This window comes from Schistocerca cancellata, chromosome 1 (assembly GCF_023864275.1).
Source record: "Schistocerca cancellata isolate TAMUIC-IGC-003103 chromosome 1, iqSchCanc2.1, whole genome shotgun sequence".
NCBI lineage: Eukaryota > Metazoa > Arthropoda > Insecta > Orthoptera > Acrididae > Schistocerca > Schistocerca cancellata.
Window position 1 is genome coordinate 409897674 of NC_064626.1, and position 11357 is coordinate 409909030.

The window sequence follows — 11357 nt, forward strand, 5'->3', positions numbered from 1 at the left end:
GCTAGGTGGGGTCGCATCAAAGATATGAATATTTACTACTTGCACGCTATACGAGAGAGAACTGTCAGAGCATGTGCTTTGATGAGTGCCGAAATGATGAAGGATACCACTCAATCTATGATAACAAGATTGCAGCACTACATAGATACCAATGGTCATCACTACGAACACTTTCTGTAAATGGACGTTCATGCCACCTTTGTGACCTTCGTTGACCTTCAAAGACCTTACTGTTACACACCACTGGATTCGTCTCGATAGCCGCTGTCAGAAAATAAGAACCAAACTACAGCATCCCATTAAAAAAAAAAAAAACAAAGTTGACCTTCATATTTCTGATGCGACCCCACCTAGCAACAAAAAACCAACATCGTATTATGGCTCCCATTGTTCCATGCAACTTTTGTCCCACAAAATTTTCAGCTTCTGTCATACTTCAGAGTTATTTTTGGTGGCAATAGTTAGTGACTCCCCCTGTTTACTGAGTGACGGAAGACAAAACCGAGATGTTGGATCTGAAAATAATTTCGCACAGGGATAAATCATGGGACACAAACACAATGATGAAAGAAATAACACTCTGAGGTGAAACTACTGTCTTCAGTGCAAACTAACTAGCCGATGGCATGTAAATATTACCTACAGACATGCCATCCATTCAAGATATTAGAATTTTATTGTATTCGTTGATATAGGCATTTCGAATAACTAATTTTTAGTATAACAGCTGTCACATCACACTCGGGAGCTATTTCTGGGGTATAAATCCGCAATTTGTTCAATGTTTCACCCCACAAGTCACAAAGGTTATTCAACTCGCTTTTTTGGTTACATGTATTAATTTTAATCATTTAAAAATCTTTTAATATTATGGGATACGTCATTGATTTGAAAATATTGCACACACACACACACACACACACACACACACACACACAGACCCACTCACTCACTTAATGACTGATGCACAAAATAAATCATAGGTTGCTGTTCTTGCAGTTCCAGAAGCTGCGCACGTGTATTTGGCGACCACTGTTTTCATTTTTTTAATAATAAAATGATAACACACTGAAACTGAATGCAATACAGCAGCAACAACCCCACAATAACTGCCACAATATGCTCGTGTTTCGAAATACTATCACGAGGGAGCAGTGGAGGAAGGAAAGTGACGCAACGAAGTACAACCAAACTGAACTTTTTGTGGTATGAAGAAAGTTGCGTCTCTTAAGTTGCGCCACTGAAAACTCGGAGTTCACACAAGGAACTGCAGTATGCCACTAGTTGTGGCGATACTTTTGTCGCTTGTGTGAACCCAGCTTAAGACACTTTGACAGCTTATTAAACGACTTAAAACATTTGGGTTAAAATTCGGACATCATTCTCCCTGAATCCAAAGTTGTTGCCAGTGTAAGTAATATTAGCCCTGAATTTATAAAGGTGCGCTCTAAGGAGAGGAAACCATTTCATGATGAAACCAGAAATGAAGTGACAAATGTGAAAACATAAGAATTATTCAAGATTAATTTTTTACATCATTATTGTCAATCTAATGTCTAACTTGGAAAAGCGATATGGAACACTGAAGATTTTAGGCAAAATATTTGGGGTTTTATGGAAATAATCAAAGATGTCTGATAACCAGGTCGCTGAAGCATGCAGGTTATTTACGAGGAAATTTCATAATCACGTCATAATAGATTTAGAAGAAGTTAAATATTAGAAAATAGTTCTAACTTCTGACTCGAATACATTACTTTGGAACCATAGAATTTTGAATAAGATGTACAAGCTTAAAGTTTCAAGCTTATTTCCAGATGTACACGTAACTATGCACATCTTTTACAATCTTCCAGTGACCTAGAGACTGCAGAGAGTTGATTCAGCGTTGTGGCTCAAGTCAAAAATTGTCTCAGATTAACTTTGCATCAACAGTGTCTCACAGTTTTGGCAGTTGAATCCAATTTGGTGAGACAATTCAACCTTGATGCTGTGATTCAAACATTTGCTGAACGAGACTCCCAAAGTGCCATTGACAGTCGTTTAGGCAATTAGGCTATAATATGCTATTCATTATGTGACTCATTACGATTTATATGTGAGCATGTTGATATCTGGTTATTGAAACGTGTGGGTGCATGAGAGAATGAGCACTGACAGAACACTCTATACTACAGTGCTACAGGCATAAGACATTTTGTTGGTGTCCAAATCAGTATAAAACTTTTATTTTACAGTGAAATGAAAGGAAATTAAACAATTTTAAAAAATCAAAGTGAATGGAATGTATAAACATTTCACCCACAAATTGTAGCTGCGTAGCATCTGAAGTAGAACTTGTAAATTCTTCAGTTGTGTCACTTTTCTCTCTTCCTGTATAGGTCTTGGTCAGGCTATCATCCAGTCCCTACCAGTGATGGTGCTCAGTTCCTGATAACCCTTCATAATTACTTTTCAAACCAAAATTTATTAGTGTTCTTTCAGTCTCCTAGTCAATCAAATCATCATGGCACTGGCATTCTTTCTCAATGTATTTAACTTTTGCACCCTCATCCATGATTCATCCAATTGGTATGTTAGCTGTAACAATGACACAGTGGGAAACTGGATACATGCTTTACTAATATTTTCTGTTTTCCTACATTCCAAGTGTTTTTGATTGTAGCACTTTGTAGGGATATGAAATGGAACGATAACATAGGATTACCAATATGTAAAACAGGTGGCAGACTTCTGTTTAGTGGCAAAATACTAGGGAAATGCAATCAGTCTACAAAGGAGACGATTCACAATCATTTTTCAACATCTTAGAATATTGCTCAGGTGTGTGGGACATATACAAAATAAGACTAATACGGTGTAATTGTGAAACCTTTCTGAGACATATAGAGAATGATGAGAAATTCCAGTATGTGTCCAGTCCAGTCCCCTTATGAGTTCATTGGCAATGGGCATGGGCCTATAAATCAATTAAAGAAATTAGCATGTCTATTTGTGAATCAAAATAAATTTTCCACAGCCAACTGAAACCACCCATAGCTTCTGTGGGTAGAAGACTGTTGAATGGTGGGAGTTGGTCAGTTTTCAAGATAACCAATCACTTAATTCCTAAAATAAACAAGGTGGAGAAAATCGGCAGAAGTTCCAGGGCCATTACTTTGAAATTCAAGCCACAAAAATGTCGGCGTGTAGGAATACTGACCCTGCCACACAGTGAGAAAACTGGCGCCACCTCAGGGTCACCAACCTGAGAGTCAGATGACTGAGTGGCACCCTTGGAAAACGCAGTGCCTCCCCCAGTCAAGTTGACTAAAGAGACCTTTTTCTATCAGAGGAGACGGAAATTGCAAAACTATTGAGAGACGCTGTCTCTGTCTCATTTCATTGCAGCTCTTAGTCAGCCCATTTCGTGACTAGCATTAGCGCTGTAGTTTTCGCCATTTTTGATATATTTTGGCTTCCATCATCTTGTAAGCAACTGTGTGTAAATTCAGTTAGCTTTAGTCAAGACGTTGTGTGGTAGGATATCCATGGCAATTTGGTCCACAATTACTGTCCCCCCACTGATGTTGGAGTGGCAAGCTTTATCATGCTGCACCTGTCTGTGTGCTCATATTATGTGACTCCTCATGGCTAACTGCACTCGTTCTCAGTTCTCAGAATTAATCTGTTTTTCCATTTACCACTCTCTCTAGGAACTGGACAAGTTACTGTTGTCTGCTTGTTACTGGTCCATAGTTTCCCATTGTTCCCATCATTAATCAAGTCATTTACCTAGACAAAAGAATTCGCTACTTTAAGTAACGTAGTCTGATGTCTCCACAGTCCAGGAAACAGAAGATCAGCATATAAGGACGTTATTGTCTGCTGGTAAGGGAAATGGTGTCTGATCAAGGAATTAGTTCTCTAGTATTTGGTCTCTCTAAGAAAAGAGTTTAAGTCTTTGAAATGAACAAATAAGCAAACAGATCTCACTAGACAACGTTTATGTTCAGGGGACTGTCCATGGTAGACTAGAGATCTGCTGCTGCACACTGACTGTAAGCTGTACTCGAAGTCTCCGCCGGGTGTCGAACTGTGTGTTGAATCAGTAGGAATCTTAGTCTATGTTAACTATGGTCCAATTCTCCTTTCTGTGGAAGATTGTCCATCGAAGTGGGTTTGTTTAAATGTCTTTAAATTAATGACCATATAGAGTTTGCAGGTTCGAGCTTCCACAGTCCAAAGAAATGTCTCGTAGGCATGCACAATTATTTGAAAATGTGAAACCATAAGATGGAGAACAATTTATGCAATACACATTTTGTTTATGCTGCTAAGAAATTGGTTTATTGGCTTACTATTCTCACACAAAATCAGAAATGACCTTTCAATTAAAGATGGCGTTCTCACAACAATGCCTTCTCTCTTAAGCCGTAACACATTCGTCCATACTCACTAAGATCAGAAGCTAGACTATATCTTTTCACAATAATTAACATTGAACCAAAGCCCTCTCAGTTCAAGGAATAGAGGGAGCATTACCGATAATGCTGCTTTCTCACAGTCAATTGAGCGAGACTACACTTCAAATAATATCTTGTTTGGCCTTCTATCTTTTACTCACACATGACACAAACTGCTGGAATGCTCCTGGTCAAAAAAGTTTCTTAATTTTGGAAGGGACACTGCAGTTACTATATGATCTTAAGACAAGTAGCTTAGCTGGCATGCTACTGGGGAACAAGGTTAGGCTATAATAAATTGCCTCTGTATGTTGAATCAGTTCATGTAGCCTGGGACATTCGCAATTTTCGCCGCCTCGTTCACGCTCCTGGCCCCACGAAAACCTGGGAAAACGCAGGGCGCGGTGTTTAGTTAAGCTTGCCTACATTTCTACATTTCACAAAAATCTCACAGAACTTCACAAAATTTACATACATCAGTTGTACAAAAATTGACATGTGTTTTGAATTTACAAGTAACTCATTGAAATTAACTTAATATCTGAATGTTACTATTGAAAACTGAATGTTCATTTTGTGAATGCACAAACGAGAAACAATTTTTTTTTGCACAATCTTGTTAGAGAAGAGATGGTTGGAGAGGAGGTTCTTTGTGGTGGAGCTGTGAGGTTACAGGAGCAGAAGGTGGTTGGAGAGGCAGGAAGATGTACAACCCTCAGCAGGAGAATGGAATGTGTGGGTAACAGTAGACTTCTCTCGAAACCATTATGTCGACCTCAAGTACTGCCCTCATCACGATTACATGAAACGTAAGTCAATGGTCATGAATGTTTTACCAAAGCTATACTCGCTAAAAAGAACAGATTAATCACATCATTAGCAACGATGCAGCACTTTTGATATGGTATAGTTTACATGTAGAATGCTTCCAATTAGAAAGATTACAGCATCACTTTCGGATTTATATGTGAACCATAATACACCAAGTCAACTATTGTTGTCCATGATGTTGTTATTGCTGCTACCAAAAGGTCACATTTCAGTTCACAGTAACTCAATAATTCACCATGTCAACAACTGTCATCCATGATGATGTTATTGATTATTCGCATTTTCATCAGAACTGAACACAATAATACTCCTTGCCAAAATTTCACACTGATATTTTCATCTGAGTCCTCTTTTTTTTCATGTGTTGTTTGATCAATTGCTATTCATGATATCGTTTCACAGATTCGCATCTTCCTCAGAATTGAATGAAATAATACACCTTGCCAACAACTGTCATCCATGATGATTTTATTGGAAAAGAAAATAATCACTGTCATTCTTTTGTAGTTCCAGTAATTCTTTCCTTCACCAGTGAGGTTCTGTTATTCTGAGAGCACTAACAAGACTTCCATCTGAAGTTCCTTGTATAATTCCATCTACTATGTTCACTACCATCACGGTTTCATCCACCAAGAATGCACAATACTTCAAATTGAAGTTTCTTGCCGTCACTTGAATGGATTTATATTTTCATACTAAGGCTCCACATAGAGTCACTCGTGTTTACTCACATGGTCACTGTCTCGTACATTGTCTCCAGTTTAATGTTCACTTACAAACTTTTGTTCTTCATTAATTCATAATATCCAGTGTACTATACCCTTGCCAACTCACATTATTCCACATTACTCCTCTCCTCTCTACCCTTCTAAAAATTGTAATTATACAGAATACGTTACAGGTCCTAATTCTCAAGAGAAAGCTTGAGCAATCTCAATCTGTACCTTATTTTTCCCCTCCATGAACCATGGACCTTGCCGTTGGTGGGGAGGCTTGCTAGCCTCAGCGATACAGATAGCCGTACCGTAGGTGCAACCACAATGGAGGGGTATCTGTTGGCAACAGTCTGGATGATTGACTGATCTGGCCTTGTAACACTAACCAAAACGGCCTTGCTGTGCTGGTACTGCGAACGGCTGAAAGCAAGGGGAAACTACGGCCGTAATTTTTCCTGAGGGCATGCAGCTTTACTGTATGGTTAAATGATGATGACGTCCTCTTGGGTAAAATATTCCGGAGGTAAAATAGTCCCCCATTCGGATCTCTGGGAGGGAACTACTCAGGAGGACATTGTTATCAGGAGAAAGAAAACTGGCGTTCTACGGATTGGAGTGTGGAATGTCAGATCCCTTAATCGAGCAGGTAGGTTAGAAAATTTAAAAAGAGAAATGGATAGGTTAAAGTTAGATAAAGTGGGAATTAGTGAAGTTCGGTGGCAGGAGGAACAAGACTTTTGGTCAGGTGACTACAGGGTTATAAACACAAAATCAGATAGGGGTAATGCAGGAGTAGGTTTAATAATGAATAGGAAAATAGGAAAGCGGGTGAGCTACTACAAACAGCATAGTGAACGCATTATTGTGGCCAAAATAGATACGAAGCCCACACCTACTACAGTAGTACAAGTTTATATGCCAACTAGCTCTGCAGATGACGAAGAAATTGAAAAAAATGTATGATGAAATAAAAGAAATTATTCAGATAGTGAAGGGTGACGAAAATTTAATAGTCATGGGTGACGGGAAGTCGGTAGTAGGAAAAGGGAGAGAAGGAAACGTAGCAGGTGAATATGGGTTGGGGCTAAGAAATGAAAGAGGAAGCCGCCTGGTAGAATTTTGCACAGAGCACAACTTAATCATAGCTAACACTTGGTTCAAGAATCTTAAAAGAAGGTTGTATACATGGAAGAAGCCTGGAGATACAGACAGCTTTCAGATAGATTATACACTCCTGGAAATGGAAAAAAGAACACATTGACACCGGTGTGTCAGACCCACCATACTTGCTCCGGACACTGCGAGAGGGCTGTACAAGCAATGATCACACGCACGGCACAGCGGACACACCAGGAACCGCGGTGTTGGCCGTCGAATGGCGCTAGCTGCGCAGCATTTGTGCACCGCCGCCGTCAGTGTCAGCCAGTTTGCCGGGCATACGGAGCTCCATCGCAGTCTTTAACACTGGTAGCATGCCGCGACAGCGTGGACGTGAACCGTATGTGCAGTTGACGGACTTTGAGCGAGGGCGTATAGTGGGCATGCGGGAGGCCAGGTGGACGTACCGCCGAATTGCTCAACACGTGGGGCGTGAGGTCTCCACAGTACATCGATGTTGTCGCCAGTGGTCGGCGGAAGGTGCACGTGCCCGTCGACCTGGGACCGGACCGCAGCGACGCACGGATGCACGCCAAGACCGTAGGATCCTATGCAGTGCCGTAGGGGACCGCACTGCCACTTCCCAGCAAATTAGGGACACTGTTGCTCCTGGGGTATCGGCGAGGACCATTCGCAACCGTCTCCATGAAGCTGGGCTACGGTCCCGCACACCGTTAGGCCGTCTTCCGCTCACGCCCCAACATCGTGCAGCCCGCCTCCAGTGGTGTCGCGACAGGCGTGAATGGAGGGACGAGTGGAGACGTGTCGTCTTCAGCGATGAGAGTCGCTTCTGCCTTGGTGCCAATGATGGTCGTATGCGTGTTTGGCGCCGTGCAGGTGAGCGCCACAATCTGGACTGCATACAACCGAGGCACACAGGGCCAACACCCGGCATCATGGTGTGGGGAGCGATCTCCTACACTGGCCGTACACCACTGGTGATCGTCGAGGGGACGCTGAATAGTGCACGGTACATCCAAACCGTCATCGAACCCATCGTTCTACCATTCCTAGACCGGCAAGGAAACTTGCTGTTCCAACAGGACAATGCACGTCCGCATGTATCCCGTGCCACCCAACGTGCTCTAGAAGGTGTAAGTCAACTACCCTGGCCAGCAAGATCTCCGGATCTGTCCCCCATTGAGCATGTTTGGGACTGGATGAAGTGTCGTCTCACGCGGTCTGCACGTCCAGCACGAACGCTGGTCCAACTGAGGCGCCAGGTGGAAATGGTATGGCAAGCCGTTCCACAGGACTACATCCAGCATCTCTACGATCGTCTCCATGGGAGAATAGCAGCCTGCATTGCTGCGAAAGGTGGATATACACTGTACTAGTGCCGACATTGTGCATGCTCTGTTGCCTGTGTCTATGTGCCTGTGGTTCTGTCAGTGTGATCATGTGATGTATCTGACCCCAGGAATGTGTCAATAAAGTTTCCCCTTCCTGGGACAATGAATTCACGGTGTTCTTATTTCAATTTCGAGGAGTGTATAATGGTAAGACAGAGATTTAGGAACCAGGTTTTAAATTGTAAGAAATTTCCAGGGGGTAGATGTGGACTCTGACCACAATCTATTGGTTATGTCCTGCAGATTAAAACTGAAGAAACTGCAAAAAGGTGGGAATTTAAGGAGATGGGACCCGGATAAACTGAAAGAACCAGAGTTTGTACAGAGTTTCAGGGACAGCATAAGGGAACAATTGACAGGAATGAGGGAAAGAAATACAGTAGAAGAAGAATGGGTAGTTTGAGGGATGATGTTGGGAAGGCAGCAGAGGATCAAGTAGGTAAAAAGATGAGGGCTAGTAGAAATCCTTGGGTAACAGAAGAAATATTGAATTTAATTGATGAAAGGAGAAAATATAAAAATGCAGTAAATGAAGCAGGCAAAAAGAATACAAACGCCCTGAAAATGAGATCGACAGGAAGCGCAAAATGGCTAAGCAGGGATGGATAGAGGACAAATGTAAGGATATAGCGGCTTATCTCACTAGGGGTAAGATAGATACTGCCTACAGGAAAATTAAAGAGACCTTTGGAGAACCACTTGTATGAACATCAAGAACTCAGATGGAAACCCAGTTCTAAGCAAAGAAGGGAAAGCAGAAAGGTGGAAGGAGTATATAGAGGGTCTATACAAGGGCGATGTTCTAGAGGATTCCTGATTCTTCGAATTTTATGAGTAATCTTTCCAAAGTTTTTATATGCTCATCCCATGATCTTATAGCAGTTAAAATGTCATCAACAAACAAAGTTAGGTTGCTTCTCAGTTCAGGTCCTAGGACATAATCAAAAGCTCCAATAAAGACTCCTGCACTTACATTGAGTCCAATGGGCAAAACTTTAAATTGATAACTTCATCTGGCATAAATGGATGCAGTGTACTTCCTCAAGCTTTCATGAAGTTTTATTTGCCAGTATGAGGCCTGTAAGTTAATGTTGATAAAATAAGTTACCACTTTGAACTGTTGAATTAATTTGTCGTTACTCTCCAGATGCATTCACACTGGTGCTACTGTAGTACTGATTACACGTGCACCCAGTGGAAGACAAACTTTTGCTCCCAATTTGGGAACTATCAAAAGAGGGCTACAATATGGACTTGTGGAATGTTCAATCATATCCCACTTTAACATTGTTTGTATCTCTTGACCTTTGAGATACAGCTCCTTGTAGCCTCCATGGGACAGGGTAATAACTTTGGCAGCATGTGTTGTGCAGTTTGACATCTAATTTACTTCCATAGCCACTTACTCCGCTGGGTCTTTCCTTAAAAACATTGATAGATCTAGACAATAATCTGTTCAGTTGGTGTATCTGTTCAGGACTCATCTGGGGCGATTCATTAATTTTTTGTTGTAAGTGGTTAAATAACTCATTCACATCTGTTACTTTTTCTTCTTCTGGACATGCTTGGATCTGTAGCTTGTTACCAGCTGTATTTGAGCTCCCTCACAATATTTCCATGTATATTTCCTGTCTGCAAAAGCGGTACCTCAGTATCTCATGCTATACTCTCCATTCTCAAAATACCAGGTGCAAAATCTATGTTTGCGAGTGTTTCCTAAAACAATTCAGCGTAGGATGCAGTGCACAATTAATCCCTCAGCAATTAGAAATGCGCCCTTATAGGCTCAGTTCCCCAGATAAACAATTACAGGCGCCTGCCTCCTAATGAGATTGGACTTGGGTCCAAAAGCACCTATGAGCTTGCAATTACTAACTGTATATACCGGAAACTTTGCTTCCTGGCTCAGTTTGTCAAACAAACTGGCTGAAACTGCATTTACTGATCTTTACTTCACAATTTTCAATTCTGCCCATAACTGCTTATACTAGAGACAGCCTCTCCTCAACTTCACACCTTGTCTGGTCTGAGGGTAACTCATCTCTTAATAAATGCCCGCCGTTGTGCCGTAGCAGAGCCCAAGTTGCTACCACTGCCCCTCCAATTCTTTCTGACCCCAACACTGGGGCTGGTGTAGGATCTTAGGCGTTTTCCTGATTTTTGTTGGTATTACTGTTTATATCTTCGCGCGTTTCTGTTATTACAGGCGTATTCTGACGCCAGTCTGTCGAATTCGCATTCTGGTACTTGGTTCCTGTACGTTTACTTGGTTATTGTTCCAGGTTTGATTTCCACTGTACCATACATAACATGGCCCATATCTCATGTCAGGTCTTCCGTTTCTACCTCGGTTCTGCCTATAATTTGGCTTGTAACCATATTGCAAGGTTACTAAATAATAAGGTTGGGCAGTAAGCGCTCTGCTCTACCATTGGCTGGCCTAGTGACGTCAGCGTGGAAGCAAGCGCTCACAAGCAGACGACACGGCACGCGCGTTTATGTCAAGTTCTTGGCGGAAGATTTTGTTTATACCAGAATTGAGATGTCTAAACTGCTTTTCTGCTGCTAAAATATTACAGTTAAAACTGATGAATTATATTCTTTCGCAGCTTATGCCTCACACATCGGTAAAATATCAGATCACAACCACACTGACACACACTTGAAATTCGAAACATCGGCTCAAATAAATCAGAAACTGTTCATTTAATCATATTGAAATTAATTTACTTAAGAGCTCGAAGTTGCACACACTTGTTTGTAAGAATAGCATTCCTTCTTTCTAAATCCGCTATAGTATTCATCAAAGTAACTTTATCTGTGTCTGAAAAAAAACTGTCATCTGTAAATGTGCT